General features: G+C 41.6%; 1 long non-coding RNA gene across 1 annotated transcript in view; it reads left to right on the top strand.

Annotated features, from left to right (window-relative positions):
- Window positions 1-18,808, top strand: part of LOC123811767 — a 166,601-nt gene extending 147,793 nt beyond the window's left edge. The window contains exons 6-9 of the long non-coding RNA XR_006784438.1: window positions 5,400-5,481; window positions 11,710-11,845; window positions 17,323-17,424; window positions 18,583-18,808. This is a non-coding gene — a long non-coding RNA (uncharacterized LOC123811767). The remainder of the gene's footprint in view (window positions 1-5,399; window positions 5,482-11,709; window positions 11,846-17,322; window positions 17,425-18,582) is intronic.
- The last annotated feature ends 422 nt before the right edge of the window (window positions 18,809-19,230 follow it).

The raw sequence follows: 19,230 nt of genomic DNA, 5'->3' as shown, positions 1-19,230 counted from the left end.
ACACTATACCTTAGTTACGTCTGTCCTTAATTGGAATTGACACAGTGATTGATCTTATAGACTTAACAGAAATGACTAGAAAATCTACTTCAAGTATCCATGTAAATTTTTCAAGGCATACTGAGGAAAACATTTTTTACTGTTCCTTCAAGAAATGGCTTAAATAATCCTAGTTCTATCCTATTGAAACTAGAATAGACTCCCTATATGCATTTCTGTCTTTGGGTTGAGGGAATTTGTAGGTAGGGAATGTACCTGAGTTGTCATAACCATACTTCATTACCTTTAAGAAATGGCCAGTTTGAAGGGGAAAAAAAGAAAATACATTCCAACAATGAAGTGCTGAAGTAGAGAGAAGGTGTCTAAAACTCTTGCTGAGTTTCTTGTCACTCAGTACCTTCAGGTTTCATGAAAGTAATCAGTTGTGTTGAATTAACACTGAGGGCATATTTTATGACTTCCCTTGACCATTTCTCACCAGATGAGAACTTATGTCACTAGAAAACCATTTTTAGTATACTCTTTTTACTGTGTGTATGCATGTGTGCATGCGCATGCATTTTTTAAAAAATCATGTTTGTCAGACCAAGTTGGGCCCAACCCCTAGAAAGAAGGTGACAGGTGACTATTCTAAGCCATTCCAGGTTAGGAGAGCAGGTTGGGTAGTGAGGCCTGTTCTCATCGGTCACTGACTAATCGGGTTCTCCCAACGTGATTGGGTAACCACACAGCCATAGAACCGCTCCTCTAGAGCCAACTGGCATTGGTTAGTCACTGTACCTCCAGCCAAGTGTCCAGGGTCATGAAGAAGAGGAAACAGGAATTCTGATGTGACCTCCACAAATGCTGAAGTGCCATCAATTGCTACTTCAACACCATTGTCAAATTGTTCATCAGGGTCACCTGGGTGGCATGTTTAGAAAGGAGATTCTCATGCTCCCTCACCAGAGGTTTTGATTTAGCAAGCCTGGGGTAGGGTCTAGAAATTTGCAATTTTAATAAGAACTCGGAGTATTTTTGTTGTGTGTGGTACATGGATCATACACTTGGAAACACCAGCCTAGCACAGTGGCTCTGAAACCTGACTGTGCATGAGAAGTGCTGGATGGGTTTGTTAGAACACTGATTACCAGATCTAAACCCTAGAGCCTCTAATTCAGTAAGTCTGCCTTGAAGCCCTAGAATGTGCATTTCTAACAAGTTCTCAGGTGATACTTCTGATGCTGCTGCTGTAGACCACCCTTGGAGAATCAATGGCCTACTAAAACACACAAGGCCATTTCCAAAAACTGTTCACTTCCTAGCAATCTGGCAGGGATCTGGCAGGATGAAATGATATTTATTTTATCCCTGTATTGGTAACTTTTTGTGTTATTTATGTTTTTGACAGATGAGAAATCCAAAGGTTGGAGCAATTATTACCTTGTTAAAGGTCACATAGATAGCTAAAGTAGTTTAAAATAGCTTTTTCCTTTGAGTTTCCGTGGTTACACATGTAGCAATTTAGAGTAGCCTTTGGCCCAGTAAGGAGGGTGTGTTTCATTACCTCCCAACTCAGCCCAGACTTACCCAGCCTTGTCCAGTGGCAGGAAATGACATTCATGCCGCTCCTCTGCTCTCAGAACATCTCTACTGGAGGGATGGTTGGATTTCGGCGCTTACACTGACGATTTCAGAAACCCAGAAGTTCCCCTAAGAAAGAGCCCCCATACAATTAGCAAGTCTTCACTGGGCACTGATTTCATTAGTTTGTTCATTCATTCATTAGTTCACTTAAATATTTCCTGAGAATGACTGTGTTTATGGTGTATTGTGCCAGGCACGGATACAGTAGAAAGTTCCACAGTGAAGCCAGTAAATCAGAACCTGGCTGCCTCCCTCTCCACTTACAGGGGTCAAGTTTCTGGGTAAGTCCTTTCAGTTCTCTGGGTCTCAGTCTCCCTATTGGCAAAATTTGGGAGTGAGACTAGGTGGCCTCTAAGGTTCCTTTACTTTGGAACACTCCTAAATTGACCACTAAACCCTCACAATATGCCAAGCCCTTGAGCTGTGGGTTGCATGTATTTAGGAGGAACACGGTAGAAGTAGAAAGATTTTTGTCTTTGAGAACTGAAAAATCAAAATGCACACTTGGCATCATTGGAGAAAACTGCAGTCCTGCATGTAGCCCTGAAGTCAAGTCAGGTCATCCGTCTCCTTGTGGGAGGAGTGGTCAGGGAGAGGGGCAGGAACTATAGGGAGTGAGGAATGGAGAAGGTTGGACTGGTGGAAAGGAGAGGGGAGCAGATCCAGCAGGTATGTTTCCTCAGAAGCAGGAGTGTTTATGATTTCACACCCCGTCGTGGTCTAGAGTCCTCTTTTCTGTGCTGGTCACATCATCAAATGCCTCTGGGGCTGGGTGAGCCATCTGCTTGTGAAAATATTGCAAGGATTAGCAAATAAAAATATAAAGCCCTCAGTGAAATCTGAATTTCAAACCAACAACACAATTTTTAAAAGTATAAGCATGTCCCCAAGTATAAGCATGGGACACACACTTATACTGAAAAATTATGCATTGTGTATCTGAAATTCAAATTTCACTGGCTATTCTGAATTTTATCTGGTCACCCTGTACAAGGAGGTGTCTCTCAGAGTCTGGGCATGCCCATGACCACTGAGGGGAGAGCAGTCTCTGCTGTTATTAGCACTTTGGCTGTTTCTGACTTCTTGACTGATGGCTCTCTCAAAATGCCTAAAGAAAGTTCTCTCTGGCCAGAGAACAGAAAGAATCCAGCTTCCCTTCCCTCTGCTGCCCACCCTCTCCTCTGACTAGAGTTGAAAGAAAGCAGAGCAGGCCTTGGAATCTTCTTCTCTCGAGAGCTTGCTTATCACCAGGATTAACGTGCAGCAGTCTGGCAGCTTTAGATGCCTCTCAATCCCCCTGCCCACAGCTTTGGAGGCTCTTAGACCTGTGTGAAAACTCTCCCCTTGCTTTGCCTCCTATTCCCATTGTTCTGCAGCTCAACAGTAAGAGCGAGAGTGGCTGGAGGAGGAGCTTTCTGACACTAGTTTTAGAGACTGGCTGGGCTACTTTTTTCTAGTCAATTGTTCTCTTTTTTTTTATTAAGAAAGGTTTCCTGGCTCTCCTGTCCTTCCAATGTTATACCGCCGCCCATCTGGTTGGGGTGAGATTTTGTCTACTTCCCGGTCTCCCTCCCTTTGGACAGGCTTTATTTGTGAAGTGGGAGGGTCTCTGCCCTATCTTAGGCCGCGGCCCAGGTGCCTGAGTCCTTTGTCTGGATGAGTTTGGCTTGTCTGTTAGGTCGACTGTCCTCAAGGAGACCTGCAATCTGGAGGCTGGTTGAGCAGCCCGAGCAGTGCATCCCTGTCTACACACGGGGCTGCCCTCTCCGTGTAATACCAGCCAAAGGATTCTTTTGAGACACACAGTGATACCTGAGCTTGTTTTTTTATTTTTAAAATTTTTTCAATTACAGTTTGCAGTCAATATTATTTTGTATTTGTTTCAGCTGTACCGCATAGTGGTTAGAAAATCATATACTTTATAAAGTGTTCCCCCAATATTTCCAGTACCCACCTGGCTTCATTAAGTAATCAAGAGTCTCTCATGGGCAAACAAGTTCCATTCATTAATTTACTTCTCATCATCTCTCCTGGGCCTACATTGTGCCATAGCGAATCTCTTCAAAAATGAAGCTTTGTCCATGATTGCTCAGGAGGCCTAACGTTCAAGCCTATACTCTACTGCTCTGTCTTAGAGTATGATGGGGTGTGACCCATTTTACAGCAATGAGAGAGGACAGCCTGGCAGAGGCCAGGACTAAAATTTGAGCCATCTACTAGAATAGATCAAGTAAGTGCTAGGAATTCCAGGTTGGTGTATAAAATATGGCATCAGAAGAAGGCAACAATGGGTTGTGACTGGTATGGCAAAGTGTCAAGTGGAGAAGACCCCATAATCCAGGGAAGTCTTTTAGAAACTAGGGCCCCAGCTGGACTCAGGTTCAGGAGCAGGACCACTGTTGAGAGGAGGAAGAAAAGCAACAGGGGTGGGCGGGGCCTAACAGGCCTGGGGAACAACCTCAGGCAGAGGCCCAGATACCTCATGTAGGGCCCAGTAGGGTCTGGGTCTTGGAAATAAGCAAAGTGCCCTACCTTGGACACAGGGACATAAGTGAGGAACCACGGTAGAAGTGAATGATGTTTTGGAATACTGTTTAAATTACATTTTTCTAAAACCAGAATTGTTCCTTTGGGTTCCATGGAGCTGAAGCTGTAGGTGTGGGGGAAGTGGCATAAGAAGGGGCCGGGTGGGATGGGTAGATGCTGGGCTGGGCCTGCCATTACTTGCAGCCCCTTTCGGGTTTCCAGGATCATAGAAATTTAATGAGTGTTTCAGGCATTGAAAATCATTTTCATTTCCAGTCTAATTAGATTGGATTCTTCAAAAACCTACAAGGCAGCAAATTTAAAACTTCATTCAGATTGGAGAAGCAGACATATAGTTCCTGTTTATACTCTCTAGCTTCATTTATAAACAGGAACATTAGCTTGATCCCCAGGTAAAGGAAGGAAACTAGGAAATGACCCTACAGGAGGCCACTGAAGCCTGATGTAAGTTGAGTTAGGATACAGAGATGTGTTTGCCAGCCCTGTGGTTGGATCTGCTCTCCCCAGAATGCAATGGTCTTTGCACAGTCAAGGGATGGCTAGAGGCACCCGCATGGGCACACACCTGGCAGGGGAGCACAGGGGAGGTGATCTAATCACAGTAGGCCAAGCAGGCTGGGCCCTGAAGTAATGATGAAGCAAAATGCCAGTAGGTGCTTCTCCTGTCTGAGCTCCTGGAAGTCAGCACACAAAGAAGCCAGCTGTGTCTCTGCTAAGTGACTGTTCTCAAGCTCTCTGGAGCATGGAGTCATCCAAGCAGAAAGATCAGTCTATGGTTGAGTGCAGGTATAGCACAAATGCGTGGTGCCCAGCAATAGCTTAAAGGGCTGGATGAAGGACACAAAGGAAGGGCACCAGACATCTGCAATTTCCTCAGAGAGAGGACAGAAGCCAGCGGTGCTGGGGGCAGCTCCACAGCTTCCGAGTCCGTGGATAGCAAGAGTGCTTGTCATCATCTACCAAGAGAGCAAAGATTGTGGTAGCAACTGATCTCCCTGGGCTTTGCCCTGCCTGCTCTGTTCTAGAAAAGTCATGCAGCCAGATCTGGATTGGAAGAGACCTCAGGTAATTGCATACTCTAAGCACTTGGTTATATATTTTTAAAGGCCTTTCAATAAGATATTTAAAAATGAAGCTTCCCTTTGTGGCTGTTATAAAAGTTATCTGGTTTATCAAGATTCTAAAAAATGTATCTTAAGTATTTCATGTATTTGTTCATACCCTAGGCCAACCTGCTATACTAGGCAACCCCTCTGGCCTGGCCAGCCCCATGCTGATGGCTAAATTCAATAGCTCTGGGACTTTGAGGTAAGCAACTGTAGTGTAAAATTCTGGGGTTAAGGGGTGGAGGGATTTAGTAAAAAGAAAAAAGGACTCATGCACATGGATGACAGAGTGGTGATTGCTGGGGTAAGGGGGCATAAGAGGACTAAATGGTAATGAAAAAAAATACAATAAAATTTAAAATAAAATAAAATAACTTGACAATTTAAAAAAAAAGAAATTCTAGAATTCAGAGTTACCATTCATCTTCTCATACTGGATCATCTCAATGCTCCAGACTAGAAAGAGTTAATTGCAATGTCAAAAGATGCTTAGACTGGGAGAGGATGCTATAATAATCCTGAGCACTTGCCTAAGACCTTTGACTTTTAAAACACATAACAACATCTAATAACTCTACTTGATTCTTACCCATTCCATGGAGCAAGTCAGGTTATTACTATTATCTCAGTTGTTCCCACCGAGAAAACTGAAGCCCAGAGGCGTTGAGTGAATTCCCTGAGGCCACACAGCTAGGACTTAGGTGGTTCAGTGCTCTTCTAAGCTTCTATAAGTCAGGGCAGGATCCAGGCTTCTGGCGGGTGGCTTGTTCAAATTGTCCTTCACACTCTCCCCAGTTATTTAGGATGTGTGAGTGGGGTTGTGGGCCTCATGTTCCAGATCGACACCCCTGCCACTGCTGCTTCCCAAGGATCTCGTTTCCTGAGCTGCTGCTTCACTCTCTCACTTCATTCATAGCTTTAATCCTAGGCAAGAACCTTAATTTTTATCTAAGCTGTTACTCTCTGTTAGATACTATTTTTAGTTCTTTACTAATTCTAACTCATTTATTCCTCATAATAATGCTGTGAAGGAAAAACAATCATCTTCATCTAACAAGTTTAAACCAAGGCCAGGGACATTAAGTAGTTGCCTAAGCTAGGAAGTGGCAGAGGCGAGATTCGATGTAGGCTGACAGGCTTGCAGGTCTGTTGTCTTCATCACTACACTAGGTCACCTCTTTTCATCTAGATCAGTGATTCTCAAACCATGGTATACCTAAGGGCCTCTGGAGAGTGTATAAACCCCAGATTCTGACGAGTAATGATTCGAATGCTGCTGGTTGGACCCGACACTTTGAGAACCATTGATCTAGGGAATCCCAGTGTAGCTGCTTGAGAATCAGCTGGGCAAGGTTTTATTTTTTATTTTTATTTTTAATATTTTATTGATGATGCTATTATAGTTATACTGATTTTCCCCTTTGCCCACCTCCATCCAGCCCCCTCCGCTCCCTCATATGATTCCCCCACCAGTGTTCATGTCCATGGGTCATACATATAAGTTCTTTGGCTACTCCATTTACTATACTGTACATTACATCCCCATGGCTAGACTGTAACTACCTATTTGTACTTCTTAATCCCCTCACCTCTGCACCCATTCCCCCACACCCCTCTCCTATCTGGCAACTGTCAAAAAGGTGTCTATCCATGATTTTGTCTATGGTTTTTTTTTTGTTTGCTTAGTTTGTTTTTAACATTCAATGGTTGATATGTATTTATTGCCATTTTATTTTTCATAGTTTTGATCTTCTTTTTCTTAAATAAGTCCCTTTAACATTTCATATAATAATGGTTTAGTGATGATGAACTCCTTTAGTTTTTTCTTGTCTGGGTAGCTTTTTATCTGGCTGTAGGTCCCTGCTTTTCATGACTTTGAATATTTCTTACCAGTCCCTTGGCTTAGACATTTCCAGATGAAGCCAAGCTGTGAATCTAGGCTGGCTGCTGCTAGTGCCAGGCCTGGGGCTCACTGAGACCAGCTGTTTCTTGTTTGATAGGATTTAGGAAGTCGTGGAGCATGAGCCAAGACCAGCCATTCATATGGAAAAGCACCTTGGGTGTTGATGGGGCAGAGTGTCTGGGGATCTCCAAGGCAGGTCAAACTGCATTAGCCAGGTTGATGGAGTCTCAGATATGGCACCAGCTTGCTAGTTCTGTGGCTCTGTTGAGGATGGGTTTAGAAAAGGGACAATGGCTTCTGTTCTCTTTGATGCCAGACACTTCAGTTCCTCCCTTCATGCCACTAGTGACTTTCAAGCTGCTACCCTGGTGCTGTAGCTCAGAGGTAGTGAGTCTGTGCATGTGTGTTCTTTAAGAGGAACTGCTTGGGGCTCCAGAAGTTTCTTTCACCAATTCAATCCCTGCTGGGTTTTGCAGCCAGAAGTTGTGGGGACTTATCTTCTTGGCACTGGAACCCTGAGTTGGGGGGCCTGGTATAGGGCTGGGACTACTTGCCCCCAAATATTCCTCCCAAATTTTTATCCAACACATGTAGGTGAGGGACCAGCCCATTATGTGTCTGCACCCCAACTACCAGTCTGGATGGATGCGGTTTCTTTAATTCTGTAGTTGTCAGACTTACAATTCAACTCAATGTCTGGTGAGTTTGAGTGATGGTTGTTCTATATTTTAGTTGTAATTTTGATGTGGTTGTACGAAGAGGTGAGCTATGTCTGCCTACGCCGCCTTCTTGACAGGAAGTCCCAGTTGTACAACTGTTTAAGAATGACTCCAGGATGTCATCCCTAGATATTTTGATTTAATGGGTTTCAGAGGAGGGGCTAGGAATCTGTAACTATACAGTGCTCCACTCGAAATTCTGATGTGCAACCAGGTAATCTCCTGGTGACTCAGTTTTTCATCTAGATTATTAGTGTAAGAATTAGTCCACTTACATAGAGTTGCTGACTAGCTCAAATGAGGAAGCTGATATGAAAGTGTTTTGCAAAGATCAAAGTTCTATATAGAAGCAGTTTATTGTGATTGTTAAGCAGTTTGTTGAGGATTCTGTAGTCAAACTAGCCTGCTTTTCATTCTAGCTCTCCATTTTTACCTATAAAACCTTATCTCTAAAACAGGAATAATAAATAATGCTTTTATAGACTCCTTGTGAAATAAATCTTCTATGGTGTTTAGTACATAGTAAATGCTCAGTGAAGTATAACTTTAAGTAGCTTTAAAATAATGCACTACTTTTTTTACTGTCCTTTCTTTCATACCGACAGCTGTGTTTGTAAAACTTGTCTATTAATGCACCTTGATAGACCTCTTCCTCACTTCCTAAAAACTCATCTGTTCCTTGAACTAGTTCAGCTTTTATTTGCTTCACTATATGCTGGCCAATCCTCTTTTGAGCAGTGAGTGCTAAGTGTGCATATATTATATGACCTCAGAGTCTTATTACTGTTCCATTTATCTAATTTTGAAAGTGAATAATAACTAACATTTGTGTCTCTATTTGGAATTTTACAGGACACTTTCATATACAGAGGTGGATGAACATAGGTTTACAGTTGTTCATATGGCTAAATAATATAATAATTAATAAATAATAATACAAGAATAAACTGTGTTTCATGTACTCACAACTATAAACCCACTTTTTCCCACCCCCATACATTGTCTCATTGGATGCTGTGGCATACAGTGATGAAGATGAGTCCTTTTCACCAGTGCGACAAAGAAGCCATAAAGAAAAGTGATTTGTATGGATCCCCCAAGCTCTGAATGTCAGAGACAGGACTCAATCAGTCCAGTCTCCACCCTTGTGCTAGAGAGAAATATTTTATCTGTTGTGTGTATTTTCCTTAAGATGTGTTTAGGTTATTTCCCTGCACTTCTCTCCCCTCACAAAAAGCACTGTTGGGATTTTTGAGTTGAAGTCCATTAAAAACTAATTAGTTTTTGCAATGTTGAAACTTTCTACCCAAGAATGCAGCTTTCTTCACCAGTTACCCACTTCTTGTATATATTCGTTGGTTAAGTACTGTAGCTTGCTTTACACATGGAACACATGTTTCTTACTACAGTCACTTTCCGGTAGTGTATATTTTTGTGCTTAGTTAAATGGCCTCATTTTCCCATTTTACTTTCCAGCTGATTATTGCTGATGTTTATGAAATGTATGTATTTTGTAAATCTATTGATTTTGATTACTGTTTTATAAGCAGTTCGTTACTTCAGCTAAACACTTTGAAGAAAATAGTTTTTCAGTAGATTCTCTAGGACTTTATAAGCAGAAAAGATTATATAATTTTCAGATAATACTAACTTTTTGCCCTTTCCAACAATCTAATCTAAACCATTCACTTTTTTATTACTTTAGCGTGGATACTCTTATAGAATTTGAGACAATGAGGAAGCTGGCTTAAGTTTACTTTTCATGGCAAGGTTAATATGCTCTGAAGATTAAGCCACATAAATGAAATTAACCTTCATGTCTTGCAACAATTTCTAAAGCAAGAACTTTTGAAAGGTTTTTTTTTGCTTTGATAGGTTTCATAATATATGTTTAGCTATACTGTATAAGTTTATTTGACATTAAATAGGAAATAAAGAGAATGTAATTTTCATATCTAAGTAGCCAGTGATTCACTGGCTTGATTGAAGGAAAACAAGCAAAAGTAAAATAAAATTCACTGCCTGAAAATAAATTCACCAACAGTGAATATGATCAAGCTTAGTTATTTTTTTCCATTGATAATAATTGTTATTCTTTTCATGATTTAACAAGATCATGATTGTATAGCACTTTGTTTTTTTAAAGATTTTATTTATTTATTTCAGAAATGGGGGAGAGAGGGAGAGAGAGAGGGAGAGAAACATCCATGTGAGAGAAAGAAATCAATGGGTTGCCTCTCGCATTCCCCCAGTGGGAATCGAGCTAGCAACTTTTTGCTTTGCATGACGATGCTTAGCCAACTGAGCCACGCCAGCCAGGGCTAGTGCTTTCTTTTTCAGTCTTTGAGACAAGACTTATAATTGTAAAACTTAAAAAAGTTATTTCTGTTGATAAGAAATATTTAAGTATGTAAACACATCAAAGCACAGAAGGTAGAACTTTAAAAATGTAAATGAGATGTAGAGTTTAAATGAGGAAGCTTTTTTAAATGAGGTCCGAGAGCGGAAATAACTTAAAGAAGTTCACATATGCAGCAGTGACAGATGAGAAGTAGGGCCCAGATTTCCTGAATCTCTATGTTTATCAATATCCAGACAATTTCTAAACCACACCTTGTAGGTAATTACCATTTTGTTGATTTGAAATATGATTAATTGCATTAATGGTCATTGATAGTCCCCAGGGTTGCTGGTCCTCTTCAAGCAGCCAGCACCTCCTAGATCCTTGTACTTGAAACATACATTTACAGTTTCCAGAGTCACTCTTCCAGGAGTACATACTTCCATCCAGGTCCTTCTAGATCACACTAGTCTATGTACATGCCCCCGAAGAGTGAAGATGCAAAAGGACTACCTTATTGGTCTACACAGGGCACAGAGTGATGGTAGAAGAGGAATCACCCTTCTCCTCAAGTCACAGACAGGGAGCCAGTCATAGGTCAGTTCTACTTGCCTAGACTTAGTGGAAGCACAATAGTGTTACAAGCAGAATTACAATATTAATCTTTGGTAACTCCTAACTAATCTCTGGACAACAAACCAAAAGCAAACCCTGTCTACCTTATTAGATCAAAAAGTGGCTGCTAGACCTATATTTATTTAAAAATCCTCATAGCAGACATTGTAGGCTGACTCACTCCAACTTTCTTTTAGCTTTTCTTAGTTTTTCTTAGTATTCTTACGGTGTGCAGGCTGGAAAGCTAAGGACTACATTTATCAGACTTCTTTGGAGCCAGAATACCAACTAATAGCTTCGGCTCTACCAATTAGAGACATCCCATTTGTGACTTGGAGAAACAAGAGGAAGCAGCTATGTAAAGAGAAGTTGGATCTTCAGGGCATAAAGGCTTCCTCTCAGAGAGCAGTGGCACAGCTCTTGGATTCGTCTCAGAGGTGGTCAGTGCCTGGCATTGAACAGGAGTGTTTCATAGTAACAGTGGAGCTGGGTCTTCTGCCTGGTTTGCTTCTGGCTGTATATAATGAACAAGCCAGGGTCCCTGATTATTTTGGAGAGTCTATGATCCCTTTAATATTTTCTAATATCTCATTCTGCTGAAGTTGCTGGACTTGACTCTCTTAATTGCAACTGAGAATCACAATGTATATAATCTTAACTATGATAATAGTAACAACAACAAGAATGAAGGCAATGCAGAGTGTATCTATGTAACACTATTATACCAAAGTAGTATTGTAATATATCTAGCTTATTATGCACCAGATACTCTTCTAGGTACTTTACATGTATTAATTCATCTAATTATCACCTATATCCCTAGGAATTTAATACATTATTCCCATTTTATAGATGAAGAAACACACCTGTGGAGAGGATATGATGCCTACAGTGACAGAAGAAACAAGAGAGAAAAGTTCAGATTTAAACCAAGGCTCTGCAGCCCTGACTCTGCAGGACTCTTCTCCCAGCCAATTTTGTGAAATAGGTATCTTCATCATCATCATCATCACCACCACCACATCACCATTTTACAGAGGCAAGGGCAAGGTGCATGCTGAGAGGGTCACTGACAGTGGTTGCACAGCTGGTGAGTGACTGGGCATAAGCAGGCCCAAGATCTCCAGCTCCACGTGCAGGTGTCTGTGGGCCATGCTCCACTGCTGATTGGAGCTTCACTCTATTGCTTATTTGTTCATTCATTTATTCAGACTGTCAATTATTTGTGCGTATCTCCATTCATCCAGCTGTATTATTCCTGTGAAAGTACTGTGGTCTTTTCTATTTGGGGAAGAGTATGGAGCTTGTGGTCCCAGGGTCTCCTCTTATAATGTGCTGAGACCCACACCTCACTTACTTTGGGGTCCTATAGAGGTATAGCATGGCCCATAAAAAAATAACATCTCTGCTCGTATGTCATGATTTTTGCAAATTAATGATCTAAGTAAAATGGACCATTGCCTTTAAAAGTGTGCAATAAAAAATGATAATAAATGCCAGGCTGAGGATCATAATGGAAAAACAACTGTTTGGGGTACTTTGCTATGGTACAGTTCCCCAGCCTGAGTGCTTTAAGCAGAGCTGGCTAAATTTGGTGTGGGGGGGGGGGTCCATGTTCAATGCCTCGAGTCTTCACACATGGCTGGATGCAGAATGAGAACTGCCTGTGAAGTCAGAAGAGGCTTAAATCTGAGGCCTGCCAATAGGCGTATCAATTAGACAGTGACCCAGAAATTCGTGGAAGAATGGTTTTTGAGCTACCACTTATCTCCTTGAGGGCGCCTTCTCTTCCTTCCCGCCTTCCATGATTACTTGGTAGGAAACTGGAAGAGCTGGTATGTTTGCCCAGGAAGGTTTAGGAAAACAAAAATGAACTGCTGTAGCTTTGAGAAATAAATTGCTCTGAGAGGCAAGGAAAAATCAAAGATCTTGAGAGAAAAATGAAGCCACAGTTTCAATTATAACTGTTACCAGGTTTAGATCCAACTTTGGGCCAAAGTGTCATCCAGACAGATGTTCTTGCAATTTGGTTTCCATAATAAATGTTGTATTTGTGAAAATATTTTAATGACATTGCGGCACTTTACTAGGCCTCAAATTCTAGAAGATTTTCCAGGTCAGGCAAGGACCCTTTGCACCATCTCACCCAGTGACCTCTTTCGTTGTGCTGGGGCTTATGGAGAACATTAAACTTGCAGATCCAATTATTGCATAATAAAGTATTGATTTCCTAAGAAACCCTGTAACATTTTCTTCTTAATAATTCACATTTACAAGGAATCCATCCAAGAACTTTTACAGGGGATTAACCACCTATTGCCACTTGAATGAGACACTTAGCACTTTAGTTAAAAAATAAACATTAGAAAATAGCTTCAGTTCGCAGAACGGCAGATCAGCTGCACGTCTCTTATTAAAGGTTCCCACAGTTTCCTAGTTCAGATTTTAAAATACTTTTGATATATGTTATAAGTTATTCTGCAAACACCATTTAAAGGCAAACTGAATTATCTTCCAACAGCTGATAACAACTTTAGTTTTGCTTGGCAATGGGATAGCTAACTTGCTGAATTAACTCCTATGGACAGTTTTCATCTGTTAAAGCACAAAAAACAAGAACAATGGACAATTATAAAATGAAAGTCTCCTGAAAGACAAAGCCATTTTCAAGTACAATTTAAAGATAATTTCTCCTATGTAGGCAACTGTGACGTTATTTAATATTCCAAATGAACAAAGACTATGATGACTGGATATATTCATGAGAGGAAAAAGAAGATTTATAAACAACTCATCTGAGCAAGATGTTTTTCCACGTGTTTCTGGTTTACTCCTGTTGAAATTAGGGGAGTGTTTTTGTGTCCTCCATGTGTTCTGTTGAAATTGTCTCCTGAATGTGTTGAAGTCAGCTTTGGGGGAACTTCAGACACCAGAACTGCTGGTTCTTGAGAAATAGTGTGCTAACAACATCGGTGCAGCACCAGCCATCCTGGACTCCATTTCCAGTCCCACCACTGATGAGCTCTGCCACATAGAAATAGTAGTGCCCGTCTTCAGCTGTATGCTTCAACTCTACTGTCTGGGAAGCAACATGGTATTGGCCTTGAAATTAGGGGGACCATGGTCCCACTTATTCCTTCTCTGTCTCCTTGGGGAGAGTAGGAGGCATTCACTGAATCAAACAAAAGATTTTGTTGAGCTCCCCCTAGGTCCTCAGCTTTGTGTTGAGTGGAGTGTGGAGGAAGGGGGGTTGTAAAGGAGGCATAGCTCCTGCTCTCAGGCCACTGACAATTGCAAAATATCAGATACATGTGTGCAGATGATTTTTTGTACATAACTGTACAGGTAGAGATTTGCTCATGCTGTTCCCTTGGCCTGAAAAGTTTGCCTTTATTTCTTCAATCAACTAACCTGATGTAGCTCAAATCCTCTTCCTTCCATGAAGCTTTCTCCAAATCTAATATTCGTAGCTTCAGTATTTTCCAGATTATGTTGAAATGATCTTTCCATGAGTCTGGCTTAGTTATTAGAATCTGGGTCCCCCCAAACAAGAGTTGGTTGAGTTCATTTCCATATCCCAGAGCTTAGTACCTGTCTTTTAATGATATTGGATTAACACCCATCAGGGAGGCATGCCCATCTGTAGCACATAATTTACCTAATGATAAGGTATATGCAATTACCCTGAATTGGAGTTAGTTGGTTATGTGTCATCTCTTCTAATAGAATGAAGAGTTAGTGGTGCTTTGCAGCAAAAAGACACATGTTTGAACACTTCCCCACCACTTATTGGCCAAGGAATTTAGGCATTTTATTCGAATAACAATATTTACTTTATAGAATTGTTATGAAATTTAAATGACAGAGAAAATGCCTAACACAGTCTTATGACCATGTTTTCATTGATGGAAGGAAAATATTTTGAATTCTATACTTTCCACACATAATACACATTAAAAGTAGTGGGTGAAAAGATATGAAGCTAAATTAATTACACAGGTAACTAATGGGATGGAAGTTCAGAGAGAGACAGTCATCGTGGGAGCTGCAGTGCTCAGCAAACACTCCGTGCATGAAAGGAGAGCTGAGTGAACACTGTGTAGTGATTTTTCAGTGATTACTAACTAAGAAAAATACTCCCTTTTGAGCATTTATTTTGTGCCAGGCACTATGCAGACCACTCTGTGTGCCTCATTTAACCTTCACAACAACCCTATAAAATATTATATACCCTATAAAATATTATAATCACTACCATTTTACAAAGAAGGAAGCTGAAACTTTTAGAAATTGAATTATTTTTCAAGTTCACATAGGTAATGTGTTAGTCAGCTATTGCTACAGTAATGCTGTATAACAAACCACACCAAAACTCAGTAGTGTGAAATGGTAACCATTTACTCACATGCTCATGGATCTGTAGGTTGGCTGTAACTCAGCTGGGCTGGTCTTCAGTTTTCTGTCTTTGCGCCCTGGCCTTAAGCTGCTGTACCTGCCATATCCACTTTGGACTTTGGCTATGTGGAATACATGGTCTGCATCATATGACTCATTCTGGGGCCCGGGCTGAAGGAACCACAATTGACTGAAAATGTTCTTCTCATGGTTTATTATGGGAACACAAATGGGCAAGCCACACTCTGTGAGCATATTTCAAGTCCCATGTACTGATATCCCATTGGCCAAAACAAGTCATATGGCCAATCCTAAAGTCAAGGGTTAGAAAGGAAGTCCACACTACCCACCATGAGGTCATGGCAAGGGTGTGGACATGTCTTTCTATAATAAGAGAGTTAAGAATTGAGAGCAGGAACTAAATTTCCCTAGTAGTAACTGACAGAGCCAGTATCTAATTCATTTCTGTCCAATTTAAGAGCAAAACATTTTATTTTGTGTCATATACCCTTTCCAAAAAGAGGAATGGGGCTTCAGGTAGTGGAACAATACCTACAAAGGCATGTTAGAAGGACAGTGAGGAACACTCAGCCTGGAGCAAGGAGAGTAGTGGAAGAACTATGTGGCCAGAATGCAAAGAGCCCTGAAAGCAGTAACAGAAATGAATACTTTAGTTAACACTCCTGATTCTGTTAGTGCACCCATCCTGAAAATCTCAGAGATCCCTAGGTGACTGGCAGATACTTGTCTTGATTTTCAAAGTGCCATTGTCTCTGCTAGACTACATGGTCCACCTGTGCAGATTAGAAAAAGGTTCCCTATACCAATCAGCATCCCAGCCAGGAAAAGATGACACAGTCAAAAGGGTTCAATTGAACAGAATTGAATAAAAGGATAATTTATGGAGGAGTGATCAGGGCAGAGGGAACATACAAGTGTTGATGAGACACTCGGGAAACAGTGTCTCATCAGTGAAAGCTGTCGTTACCCCTCCTCTTGAAGGACTAGAAGGAATGGTGTTACTACAACCCAGTGAGAGCTGGGGCTGCCCAGAGGGACCGCAGCCATTCTCAGAGCCATGATGGGACTGGGATGGAGCATGATGCATGGGAGTGGGGAGGTGGAGGGTGGTGATAGAGAAAATAAATAACCTGGTCTCTCATTTCTCCCACCTTCACCATCTCCTATGGGTAATTCCAATTGGCTAAACCCCACTGGAAGCCAAAAGATAAGAAAGTTTCAGATGCATTATATGCAGGCCACCATCTGGGGCACCAAGCAGGACAAAGAAAAATAATGAATGGGGAAGAGAAAATAGAGAATAATTGGCACATAACTTGCTGACCTAGCAAATTAGAGGGAAAAAAAGGCATTGCTCTGGGCAGATGCAACTCCAACAGTAAGTAGCTTAGCCACAGTACTCCACTGGGGAACAACATATCCAGCACAGGGGTTCGTCACTTGGTGAATGGAGACCAGGCTAAATTTTAATCCCTATTCACCTCACAGGCTAAGAAGCTTGTTGTCAGGGTAAGCTCTACAGTGTATCTACAATGTATGCAGCAGCCCTGTCTACACCAATTTTGACTTGCCATAGCTGACTATTACCATGGGAAGCACATAACCCCAAATATAGTTGTGGATGGAAGATGATAAAATGGATCCCTAAGGAATCCCCCAAATAGCTGAGCTTCTTCCACTAACAGAGTGAAATGTCCTTTGCTATCTTAGCTCCATCTGCTGAAACTCATTTCTCCAGACAAGACCCTACTAACTTGGACTTCTCTGAATCCTGTGTAGCTCCTCAGGTGATAGGCAAGCCTCTAAGTGCTGCCTGAGACCAGATGCCTTCTTCCTTCCACAGATCAGATCACAGCTGCAAGAACCTCCACTGCATCTGGACATCAAAGAGGAGTCTCTATCTATTGTTGCTGGTTTTGTACCCAAACCATACAAAATTTTCAATGGTCTGGGAATAAATAAGTTCATCTTCTGATATTACAGAGCCATTGACTTAAAAGGTTTGGAGAGGGAGGAGCTATATTCATACCTACAAAATTATTATTTCAGACAGCCTTAAGTCTTCCCTGATCTGCACAAACAAGACAGCCTGGCATTTCTGGGAGTGACTGCATACCTGCCCGTCTTCTCAGGCTCCCAGCTCTCTGAAAGGTAGGAGTGTCCCCACCTGCCCTTTTTCTCATTGCTTCTGACAACTCTGTCCTTGGCGGGGCCCCTTGGTATGTAGAACTGTCTTGCTGAGTCTCATTCTTTGCACACACACAAAAAATAGTTGGTTGGGTAGCTGCACTATAGATTATTTGGGAGAATATATTTTTCTTGAACTTTATAATTATACTTATTTAATTATTTATTCAATCCAATGTGAATGAGTTCCTGTGGTGTACCAACTACTCAGGATATAGAAGTAAAAATAAAGGTCTCTGCCCTGAGAAATACAGAAAAAGTATATTTTGAATCCCAGATCTTTGAGCCGAGAAGAGCTTTGAGCTCTACTAAGTCAAGTTCTTACTTTTCAGCAGCTAAGCTGTCTTCACTTTAAAATGACCTATGGGAGGGTCAGTGAGTCAACAGTTTACCTTGTCCAAAGGCTCATAGCTGGTTAATGGTTGCGAGGAGGCTAAAGTGCTGCTCTTTCTCCCTTGTCAAGATGTCCTGGTTAGCAGGGATGTGCTGAGAAGTTCCCACTGCCTGGCTGGGAGTTGCTAGATCCTGTGTCACCTCATTCACAAGTAGAACCATAAACCAGACATTCTTGTTGGACGTCACATTGGTCTGTAACACTAATAGATTTAATGGGAAAACCTGAAAATCTGAACTTGGTTGTGACCTCATTTTCAAAGCCAACTCTAAGGCCTGCAGAGAAAGGTTTCTGGCTTAGGCACATTTCACACACCTCACACTTTGGGCGAGAGGGGAAATGGCTTTGACTCACCTGGTAAACCAGGTGCTCCTGGTCTGATCTGAGCTTGGCTCCCTTTCTGGCAAAGGGGAGGCACTTGACAACCTCTGGCATAGAATGAGGTCCTGGGGCAAAATGATACATTCTTTCCTGAGAGATGACCAAGAAGAGAGCCTGGCCTCCCCACCCAATAGCCACACACTTGCACCCTAGTGCCCTTGAAACAAGAGCAGGATCCTGATGCACGACCATGTGGTTATACTTAGTTACATAGCAGTGTAATTAATGCCACTTAATGTAAAGTGAAAACAGAATTTCTGCAGCTGCCAACTTCCTCCAGCTCAGTGAGTACTATATGCTGACTTCATTTATGAGCATTATTTTCTTTTTCATCATGCTGATTGCAGAAAGAAAATCACTCCAAGAAAGAGAAACAGACATCAGACTTCAACTGACAACACACAAAATACAAAATTTGGATTGCAGGTACTGATTTCCATCTTGCATCCCGCCAGTTGCTCCATGAAAGTGAAGCCCTCCTGACATCTGAGTCAGTGGTCAATCTGCATGTGCCAGGCCCACGAGTTCTGCCGGACCTCAGCAAGGACTCTTGGCTAGGCATCACGTTTCCTATTTTTTCGGTTCATTCCCTGCCCTCACTCCAGATTCTCTGCTGAATGTTTGAGAAAAATTTCATGAAAATAAATGAACTGTTTTTCTAGTCATTCAGTCACTGCTTTTGTTTCGCTAGCAAGGTCCTCACTGTTCCTGTAGGTGTTTTCCTACATTTCACCAACTGTGCTTGTTGTGAGATCCTTGAGTCACCAAGACCTATATGGAGGAGCAGGTCTGTTGGGTCACAGTGAGAGGCACTGCTGTCTGTGGAAATCTTCAGAGTCTAAGCAAAGGCATTTAGTGCTTGGAAAATAAGGGTTTCCCTAAACCTTGCTGGATAATAACAGAGAAGATACGGGGTTTTTACATAGGTTATGGTAAGGGTGAATTTGAGGGGCCAAGCTGCTTGACAGTGTGTGTGGTTTAGTGCTGGGGGAGGT

The sequence above is a fragment of the Phyllostomus hastatus genome, unplaced genomic scaffold, assembly GCF_019186645.2.
Source record: "Phyllostomus hastatus isolate PE091 unplaced genomic scaffold, TTU_PhHast_1.1 phas_scaffold_78, whole genome shotgun sequence".
In the NCBI taxonomy this organism is placed as follows: domain Eukaryota; kingdom Metazoa; phylum Chordata; class Mammalia; order Chiroptera; family Phyllostomidae; genus Phyllostomus; species Phyllostomus hastatus.
This window is presented reverse-complemented; position numbering and strand designations above follow the sequence as displayed.